Raw genomic sequence first — 9,892 nt, forward strand, 5'->3', positions numbered from 1 at the left:
CGACCTCGATTATCGAGGTTGTCAATATGATTTTCCAAGGTCCGGACTCGCTGCTCGAGAGTCCGGACTTGATCCACGGCCGATTGAGCGGTTGTCTCCGAGGTCGCGGCCTTTAGCTCCGCCCCTCCGACTCGGCTTTGAATTTCTTCAATTTCACGGTCGTGCTTCTGCAGCGCGGCCGAGAGCGACTCCCAACGATTTCTGGATTTGACGATAAAGGCATCGATCTTCGAGTCAAGCTTGGAAAGCATTTCTGCAAGACTTGCTACTGTAGGTAAGTTCCTCGGGGCGGCTGTGGACGCCTCTGCTGCAGCTGTAGAGTGTGGGGGAGGGGTTCCTGCTTGCTGAGAGCCTCGGGCTCCTTTCCCTTTAGTCATTTTAACTTAGGATAAAGTTGCTTAAATGTAATATTACACAACTAATTGAGTTACTAAACTATTATAAATGATTTATAAATGATTTGGTGAGCTTGGTAGGGGGTAGGTGACCCACTGTGCCCAAGTCTTGGGAGGAGCACTATAGACTCAGCCTTACTGGGTCGCCGCCATCTTGGATCCCCCCATCTGATTTGTTAACTGGACCAAAAGATGTCCATAGACAACAATAGAAGCTACCTTAGTTGTCATTTTGCACATTTTTGTTCTCTCTCTTTTCTTAAAATAGCCCGTTTTTAAAAAGTAATTAGAATAAAGTGAAAAGAGCAGTGAATTTAGAGAGTGGTTAATTAATAAGTAAACTATGATAGTGATGACAGGATGGGTGATGTGTAGCATGTGGAAGCTGTTGGGTGCCAAGCTGATCCAGGGCAAACACAGCTGAAGGAACTTTGAATCCGAGTTGAGGAGTTGGAGTCTGAACTACAAACACTGAACCACATCAGGAAAACGTTACCTCAAATTTTATTCCAGAAAGTGTCCACATCCCTTTCACAAAGTAATTCAAATTTGATTGTGATCAGGGACAGGGAGAGTGTGACTGTAGGTGACGCAAATATGAAAAGAAAGAAACTTATGTTTGAGGAGCCTCAGGCCCTGCAATTGTCCTAACAGTTATGAGAACCTCAGATGTGTGAATGAGAATGGGGACAGCAAGGAGGATAAGCAAACAGACCACAGCACCATTACACAGAGCCATTCAAGTGAGAGAAGGAAATAGGAACATAGTAGTGATAGGGGACAGTATAATTTGTAAATTAAATACTGTTCTCTGCAGCCAAGCATGAGCCTTGAAGGCTGGACTGCTCGCCTGGTGTCAGGTTTAAGGGCATCAAGGTAGGAGAGAGGCTTAGAACAGGAGGGGATGGATCCAGTTGTTGGCCACACTGGTACAAATAACATTGACAGAAGTGGAAAAGAGGTTCTGCTGAAAGAATTTGAACAGTTAGGAGCTAGATTAAAAAAGCAGAACCATCAATGTAATAATCTCTGCATTACTACCTGAGCCACCAGCAACTGACATAGGACAAGTAGAGTCAAATTGTGAAAGGTGGGTGCGGCTGGAATAGGTTTCAATTCATGGGCGCTGGCACATGTACTGGGGGAGAAAGGAACTGTTCTGGTATGTAAGCTTCACTTGAACTGTGCTGAGACCAGTGTCTTGGCAAATTGAGTAATTGGGGCTGTAGAGAGGGGTTTAAACGAATGAGAGAGGAAGAGAGTTTGGGAGAAGGAAAAGTGTGGTCTTAAAAAGCAACAGGATAAGGCAGAATTACAGGTTGTTATTTGGAGAATGAAACCCACAGTGGAACAGGAAGTGACAGAATGCACAAACCTAGGTAAACAGCAGCAACAAGATCAAAGGAGGGGAAAATGGTAAAAAAAGTAAAATCAATGGCTCTTTACTTAAATGAGGTGAGAGTGACAGCCCGTGACATTAAGGCTGCAGTCAATCGAGTGCGGCATGAAGGAGCCCTAGCAAAACTGGAATCAATGGATAACAGGGGGAAAACTCTTTGGTGGTTGAAGTCATACCTGGCACATAGGAAGATGGTTGTGGTTGTTGGAGGTCAGTAATCTCAGCTCCAGGTCACCTGGAGTTCCTCAGGGTAGTATCCTCGGCCCAATCATCTTCAGCTGCTGCATCAATTACCTTCCCTCCATCGTAAGGCCAGAAGTGAGGATGTTCATTAGTGATCGCACACTGGTTCAGCTTCATTCGCAACTCCTCAGATACTTAAGCAGTCCATGTTCAAATGCAAAAATATCTGGACAATATCCAGGCTTGGGCTAGCAAGTGACAAGTAACATTTGTGCCATACAAATGACAGGCTCTGACCATCACTAATAAGAGACAATCTACCACCCTGCAACCCCTCCCTGTGCTAATGAGAGTGGGGATAGCAAGGAGGATGAGCAAACTGACCACAGCACCATGGTACAGGGAGCTATTCAAGCGAACGGAGGAAATAGGAACATAATAGTGGTTCTCCCCCCAAACATTCAGTGGTGTAACCTCACTGAATCCCCCACTATCAACATCCTGGAGTTATCATTGACTAGAAACTCAACTGGAGTCGCCACATAAACATAGTGGCTACAAGAGCAGGTCAGAAGTTAGTAATACTGCGGTGTGTAACTCACCTCCTGACCCCCCAAAGTCTGTCCACCATCGACAAGATGCAAGTCAGGACTGTGGTGGAATTCTTCTCACTTGCCTGGATGAGTGCAGCTCCAACACTCAAGAAGCTTGATACCATCCAGGACAAAGCAGCCTGCTTGATCAGCACTATATCTACAAACATTCACTCCTTCTACCACTGATGACCAGTAGTAGCAGTGTGCACTATCTACAAGATGCACTGCAGAAATTCACTAAAGGATCCTTAGATCACACCTTCCAAATCCATGGCCACTTTCAAATACAAGGGCAGAGAAATATTGGAACACTACCACCTGTAAGTTCCCCTCCAAGTCTCTCACTATCCTGACTTGGAAATATATTGCCATTCTTTCACTATTGCTGGATCAAATCCTGGAATTCCCTCCCAAACAGCATTGTGGGTCAAACCACAGCATGTGGACTGTAAGGGTTTGTAAGGGCAATTAGAGATGGGCAATAAAAAGGCTGGCCAGCCAGCGATACCCACATTCCACATGTAAATAAAATATTTAAAAATTACATTGTAGTTGGCAGGCAGAAAGTCTTTGTCATCAATAAATGGTGACTAGTCCACAATCAATCTAGTTATTGCTCATCAAATCTCTATTCATACACAGCCCCTTGGCTCCAGCTCATCCAGAATTAGGCTTTCTACACTACTTGAAGCAATAGCTAGATAAAAGGCACTTACAATGTATAAAATTTGCTTTTAAAAATTGCAACAATCCTTCAATGTTCTTTGGCTTTTAAACTAATCATTTCCCATTCCACAACCAAGAATACAGTAAAATTAAAATGTACGGTATCTACAATTATATTAAGCTTCATTAATCAAGGCAAGTGACAAGTATTCTACCATGATCCTGACTTGTCCCTTGAAAATAGTGAAGATTTTGAAAAGTCAGGAGGTGAATTACCACTAAATTTATACATACATACAAATATACAAAAAAGAGCAGAGTGGATCATTCAATAAAATCATGGCTGATCCACTTGTGTTTCAACTGTACTCAATACCCCATATACGGTCTCATCAATGGCCATATAAAGCTCCAGTAAAACCTCCCTATTTTATTCTGCATTCCCCTTGCAATAGATGCCAACACCCATTTAATTCATACATGGGATATTTTGTCTTTCCTAATCTCTTGTATTTGCATACTAATATGGTTATTCTACCAGGATCACTAGATCCCTCTGTACCAGTGTTCTGCAATCTCTCGCCATTATACTGCTAAAGCGGACAAGTTAACATTTTCGTACATTATACATCACCTTCCAAGTTTTGCCCATTCATAACCTACCATATCCCTTTGCAATCTCTTCTTGGGAATTTACTTTCCTACTTATCTGTTTCTTTGACGATATGACAAGCAGAGTTAAAAAAGGAGAACGAACAGATCTAGTGTATTTGGATTTTCAGACTACATTTGAAATTATGTCTCATAAACAGTTTTGATTAGATTACTTAGTGTGGAAACAGGTCCTTCGGCTCAACAAGTCCACACCGACCTGACGAAGCACACCCACCCAGACCCATTCCCCTGCGTTTACCCCTTCACCTAACTCTACAGGCAATTGAGCATGGCCAATTCACCTAACCTGCACATTTTTGGACTGTGGGAGGAAACCCACGCAGACACAGGGAGAATGTGCAAACTCAACACAGTCAGTCACCTGAGGCAGGAATTGAACCCAAGTCTCTGGCGCTGTGAGGCAGCAGTGCTAACCACAGTGCCATCATGCAGCTATTGTACAGAATAGGAGGTCACAGTATTGGAATTAATATATTTGCACAGATTGAGGATTTGTTAAAACACAGAAGACAGACTGTTGGAATTGACTTTTTTTTCAGGTTGAGTAACAAATGGAATTCCACAAGGATTAAGTCCTAGACCCTCAAATGTTCACTATCTATATTGATAATCTGGAATTGGGACAGAATGTAACACATCCAAATTTGAAGATGCAAACATCAAAGGGCATATTGCAATAAGAACATAAGACATTTGCAAGGAGATATAGACAGGTTGAGTGAATGAGTGGGCAAAAACTAAGCAGATAGAGTTTAACGCAGGAAAGTGTGAGGTCATGCATTTTGGTAGAAGAATGAAATGGTTGATTGATATTTTAATGGAGAGAGACTCCAAAAATATGCAACCACACGGGGATCTGGATGTTCTTGTGCATGAAACACAAAAGGTTATCAGGCAGGTGCAACAAGTATTTAAAAAGGCAAATAGAGTCCGAGAAATGTACAGCATGGAAACAGACCCTTCGGTCCAACCCGTCCATGCCGACCAAATATCCCAACCCAATCTAGTCCCACCTGCCAGCACTCAACCCATATCTCTCCAAACCCTTCCTATTCATATACCCATCCAAATGTCTTTTAAATGTTGCAATTGTACCAGCCTCCACCACTTCCTCTGGCAGTTCATTCCATACACGTACCACCCCCTGCACGAAAAAATTGCCCCTTAGGTCTCTTTTATATCTTTCCCCTCTCACCCTAAACCTATGCCCTCTAGTCCGCTACCCCAGGGAAGATACTTTGTCTATTTATCCTGTCCATGCCCCTCATAATTTTGTAAACCTCTATAAGGTCACCCCTCAGCTTCCGACGCTTCAGGGAAAACAGCCCCAGCCTGTACAGCTTCTCCCTATAGCTCAATCCTCCAACCCTGGCAACATCCTTGTAAATCTTTTCTGAACCCTTTCACATTTCACAACACCTTTCCAATAGGAAGGAGACCAGAATTGCACGCAATATTCCAACAGTGGCCTAACCAATGTCCTGTACAGCCACAACATGACCTCCTGTACTCAGTACTCTGACCAATAAAGGAAAGCATACCAAACACCTTCTTCACTATCCTATCTACCTACGACTCCACTTTCAAGGAGCTATGAACTTGTACTCCAAGGTCTCTTTGTTCAGCAACACTCCCTAGGACCTTACCATTAAGTGTGTAAGTCCTGCTAAGCTTTGCTTTCCCGAAATGCAGCACTTCGCATTTATCTGAATTGGCATGGTAGCTCAGTAGTTAGCACTGCTGCCTCACAGCACCAGGGTCCTTGGTTCGATCCCAGCCTTGGGCGACTGTCTGTGTGGAGTTTGCAAATTTCCCCCGTCTCCTGATACTCCGGTTTCCTCCCACAATCCACAGATGTGCTGGTCAGGTGAATTGGCCATTCTAAATTGCCCATAGTGTTAGGTGCATTAGTCAGAGGGAGATGGGTCTGGGTGGGTTACTCTTGGGTCAGTGTGGACTAGTTGGGCCGAAGGAAATCCCAACAGATTTCCACACTGTTGGGAAATCCCAACAGATTTCCACACTGTTGGGAATCTAAACTCCATCTGCCACTTCTTGGCCCATCTGATCAAGATCCTGTTGTAATCTGAGGTAACCTTCATCACCTCCAATTTTGGTGTCATCTGCAAACTTACTAACAATACCTCTTATGCTCGCATCCAAATCATTTATATAAATGATGAAAAGTAAAGGACCCAGCACTGATCCTTGTGGCACTGCACTGGTCACAGGCCTACCACCCTCTGTCTTCTACCTTTGAGCCAGTTCTGCAGCCAAATATCTAGTTCTCCCTGTATTCCGTGAGATCTAACCTTGCTAACCAGTCTCCCATGGGGAAATTCAGGCTTTAAAAATAAGGAAGCCTTGTTACAAGGCTGCAGGGTGTTGGTGACCATATCTTTATGTGCCCATATGATGTAGGAACAAAAGCAAGCCATTCAGCCAGCTGAGTCTGCTCTGCCACTCAATGAACTTGAGTGATAATCTGATCTGATAATCTTTAACTTCATTTTCCTGCCATTCTTCCATAACCTTTGATTGCTTGAAAGAATTTTTTCTCCTACAGGGTAGTGAATATCTGGAATTCTCTACCTAGGGAGTTGTGAAGACTAAATCACTGAAAATATTTAAATTGATTAAAGAGAAGGTGGATTTTTTAAAAATAGTGGAGGATAGCTGAGCATGAGATAGGAATTGAGGCCTGAAGCAGATCAACCATGACTTTGTTAAATGGCAAGGCAGGCTTGAAGGGCTACATGGTCTACTCCTGATCCTCTTTCTTACATTCTTCTGTTTTATCAGTAAAGTTAGCTACCGTACGTTCAGTCCTTAAATGGAAATCACAAATATGGATTGCAACTAGTTAAAGACCCAGCACTGATCACTGTGGCACTTCAGTAGTTATAACTTGCCAACCTGAAAAAGATTCATTTATCAATGCTCTGTGCTTCCCCTTTATCCATGCTAACATGTTCCACATAGCCCACTCTTCTTTTGTGCAACAACGTCTGGTGTGATATTTTATCAAATATCTTTTGAAGATCCAGCTACACCACACCACATCATATACACCAAATGGGTTCCTATTTAGCCACCTTGCTTGTTTCTTCCTAAAAAAGACTTCTGTAAGTTAGGTAAACACCATTTCCCTTTCATAAAACCATGTGTGTGTTCACATCACGATTTTCTAAGTTTCCTCATTAATAACTAATTCAAACCATTTTCTTATCATAAATGTTATACTAACTGGCCTATGTTTCGTGCTCTTTTTCATTCCTCGTGGATGTGGGTTTTCCTGGCTGGGCTAGCACATATTACCTGTCCTTATTACCCTTGAGAAGATGGTGGTGAGCTGCCTTCATGAACATTGCAGTCCACCTGCTGTGGGTTGACACTCAATGCCCTTAGGAAGGGAATTCCAGGACTTTGACCCACTCACAGTGAAGGAAAGGCAATTTATTTCTAAGTCAGGCGTTTCTCGCCAGTGTTCCTAGCCTCTGACCTGCTCTTGCAGCTATTGTGTTTATGTGGTGAGTCCAGTCAAGTTTCTGGGAAATGGTAACCACCAACAATATTGATAGTGGGGGATTCAGTGATGGCAATACCATTGAAGAACCATTGAGGGTTCCTAGTTGGCTGAACAATTTGGGGTCCTAACATTTGGGCAGAAGCCATTGGGTATCTGGAAGGAGCCGTTCTTGGTATGCAGTAAAATTCCTGAACATAGCCAACTTATTTCCTGACAACAGTTGTTGTAAACTATGACCTAATTAATTAAGTCAGAGACCTTTATTAATGTGTACAGGCACCGCGACTCCAGGAAACAAGGGACAGCAGAGAAGGAACAGCTAGAAGCAATATTCTGGCCAGCAAAGGATCATCTCAATAAACCATGTGGATAGGGACCATTGTACTGTTCTCTGTCCCTCCCACCCACAACAGACCAAGGCACACAAATAGAAAGTGGGATAGAACATCAGCACTTCAACAGAGGTTCACTAATGACATTACCTAGCATGGTGACGAAACATCTAAGAACAAATATTTCAGCTCAGCAAGCAAACTTACAACCTAAACCACAAACTGAGCTACAAATCTTTTCAGAAATCGCGATCAGAAATAAAGATTCAACTCTTTTACTCTCAACAGCAACTTTATAGATATTCTAACCTCAGTGAGGGGTCACCTACCTCTAATTTAACAGTTTTTCATTCAGTGGGAACAGTCATAATATAAAAAACAAAAGAACTGCAGATGCTGTAAATCAGAGACAAAAATAGAATTTGCTGGAAAAGCTCTGTAGGTCATGGCAGTATCTGTGGACAGAAATCAGAGTTAAAGTTTCAGGTCTAGTGACCTTTCTTAGGACAGAACAATTATAACCACGCTCTTCTCAGCAAATCTCTAAGAATGCTGGAGAAACTCAGGGCTGGCACTATCTGTGTAGAGAGAAACAGAGTCCAATACAACTTCAGAACCAACAGCATTTTGCCATTATTCGAGTGAGCACCCTACTAGATATGAACAGTTGGGAATCCAGACATGGTAATGTCATTGAAAATCAAGGGCAATGATTCATTTCTCTTTTGGAGGAGATAACCATTATTTATCATGTCTTTGTTTGAATGTTGCTTACTACATATCAACACAAGACTAATTCTTCTTTAGATCTTGTTTCATATTGGCGGGCTGCTGCAGTTGCAAATGGGTCTACAATCACCAGTAAACATCCCCACCTTTGCTTATAAGAAAGATTAAAGGTCATTAACGATGCAACACTTTTAAAATAGTTTTAAAATAGTGATGGAAAAGGATAGCCCAGATCTAAAAGTTGAAGTTCTAAATTGGAGAAAGGCCAATTTTGAATGTATTAGGCAAGAACTTTCGAAAGCTGATTAGAGGCAGATTTTCGCAGGTAAAGGGATGGCTGGAAAATGGGAAGCCTTCAGAAATGAGATAACAAGAATCCAGAGAAAGTATATTCCTGTCAGGGTGAAAGGGAAGGCTGGTTGATATAGGGAATGCTGGATGACTAAAGACATTGAGGGTTTGGTTAAGAAAAAGAAGGAAGCATTTGTCGGGTATAGACAGGATAGATCGAGTGAATCCTTAGAAGAGTATAAAGGAAGTAGGAGTATATTTAAGAGGGCAAAACGGGGACATGAGATAGCTTTGGCAAATAGAATTGAGGAGAATCCAAAGGGTTCTTACAAATATGTTAAGGACAATAGGGTAACTAGGGAGAGAATAGGGCCCCTCAAAGATCAGCAAAGCGGCCTTTGTGTGGAGCCACAGAAAATGGGGGAGATATTAAATGAATATCTTGCATCAGTATTTACTGTGGAAAAGGATATGGAAGATATAGACAGGAGGGAAATAGATGGTGACATCTTGCAAAATGTCCGGATTACAGAGGAGGAAGTGCTGGATGTCTTGAAATGGTTAAAGGTGGATAAATCCCCAGGACCTGATCAGGTGTACCAGAGAAGTCTGTGGAAAGCTAGAGAAGTGATTACTGGGCCTCTTGCTGAGATATTTGTATCATCGATAGCCACAGGTGAGGTGCCGGAAGACTGGAGGTTGGCAAACGTGGTGCCACTGTTTAAGAAGGGTGGTAAAGACAAGCCAGGGTGAGCCTAACCTCAGTGGTGGGCAAATTGTTGGAGGGAATCCTGAGGGAAAGGATGTACATGTATTTGGAATGGCAAGGACTGATTAGGGATAGTCAACATGGCTTTGTTCATGGGAAATCATGTCTCACAAACTTGATTTTTTTTGAAGAAGTAACAAAGAGGATTGATGAGGGCAGAGCGGTAGATGTGATCTATATGGACTTCAATAAGGCGTTCGACAAGGTTCCACATGGGAGACTGATTAGCAAGGTTAGATCGCATGGAATGCAGGGAAACTAGCCATTTGGGTACAGAACTGGCTCAAAGGTAGAAGACAGAGGGTGGTGGTGGAGGGTTGTTTTTCAG

Source organism: Chiloscyllium plagiosum, chromosome 1, assembly GCF_004010195.1.
Source record: "Chiloscyllium plagiosum isolate BGI_BamShark_2017 chromosome 1, ASM401019v2, whole genome shotgun sequence".
Taxonomy (NCBI): domain Eukaryota; kingdom Metazoa; phylum Chordata; class Chondrichthyes; order Orectolobiformes; family Hemiscylliidae; genus Chiloscyllium; species Chiloscyllium plagiosum.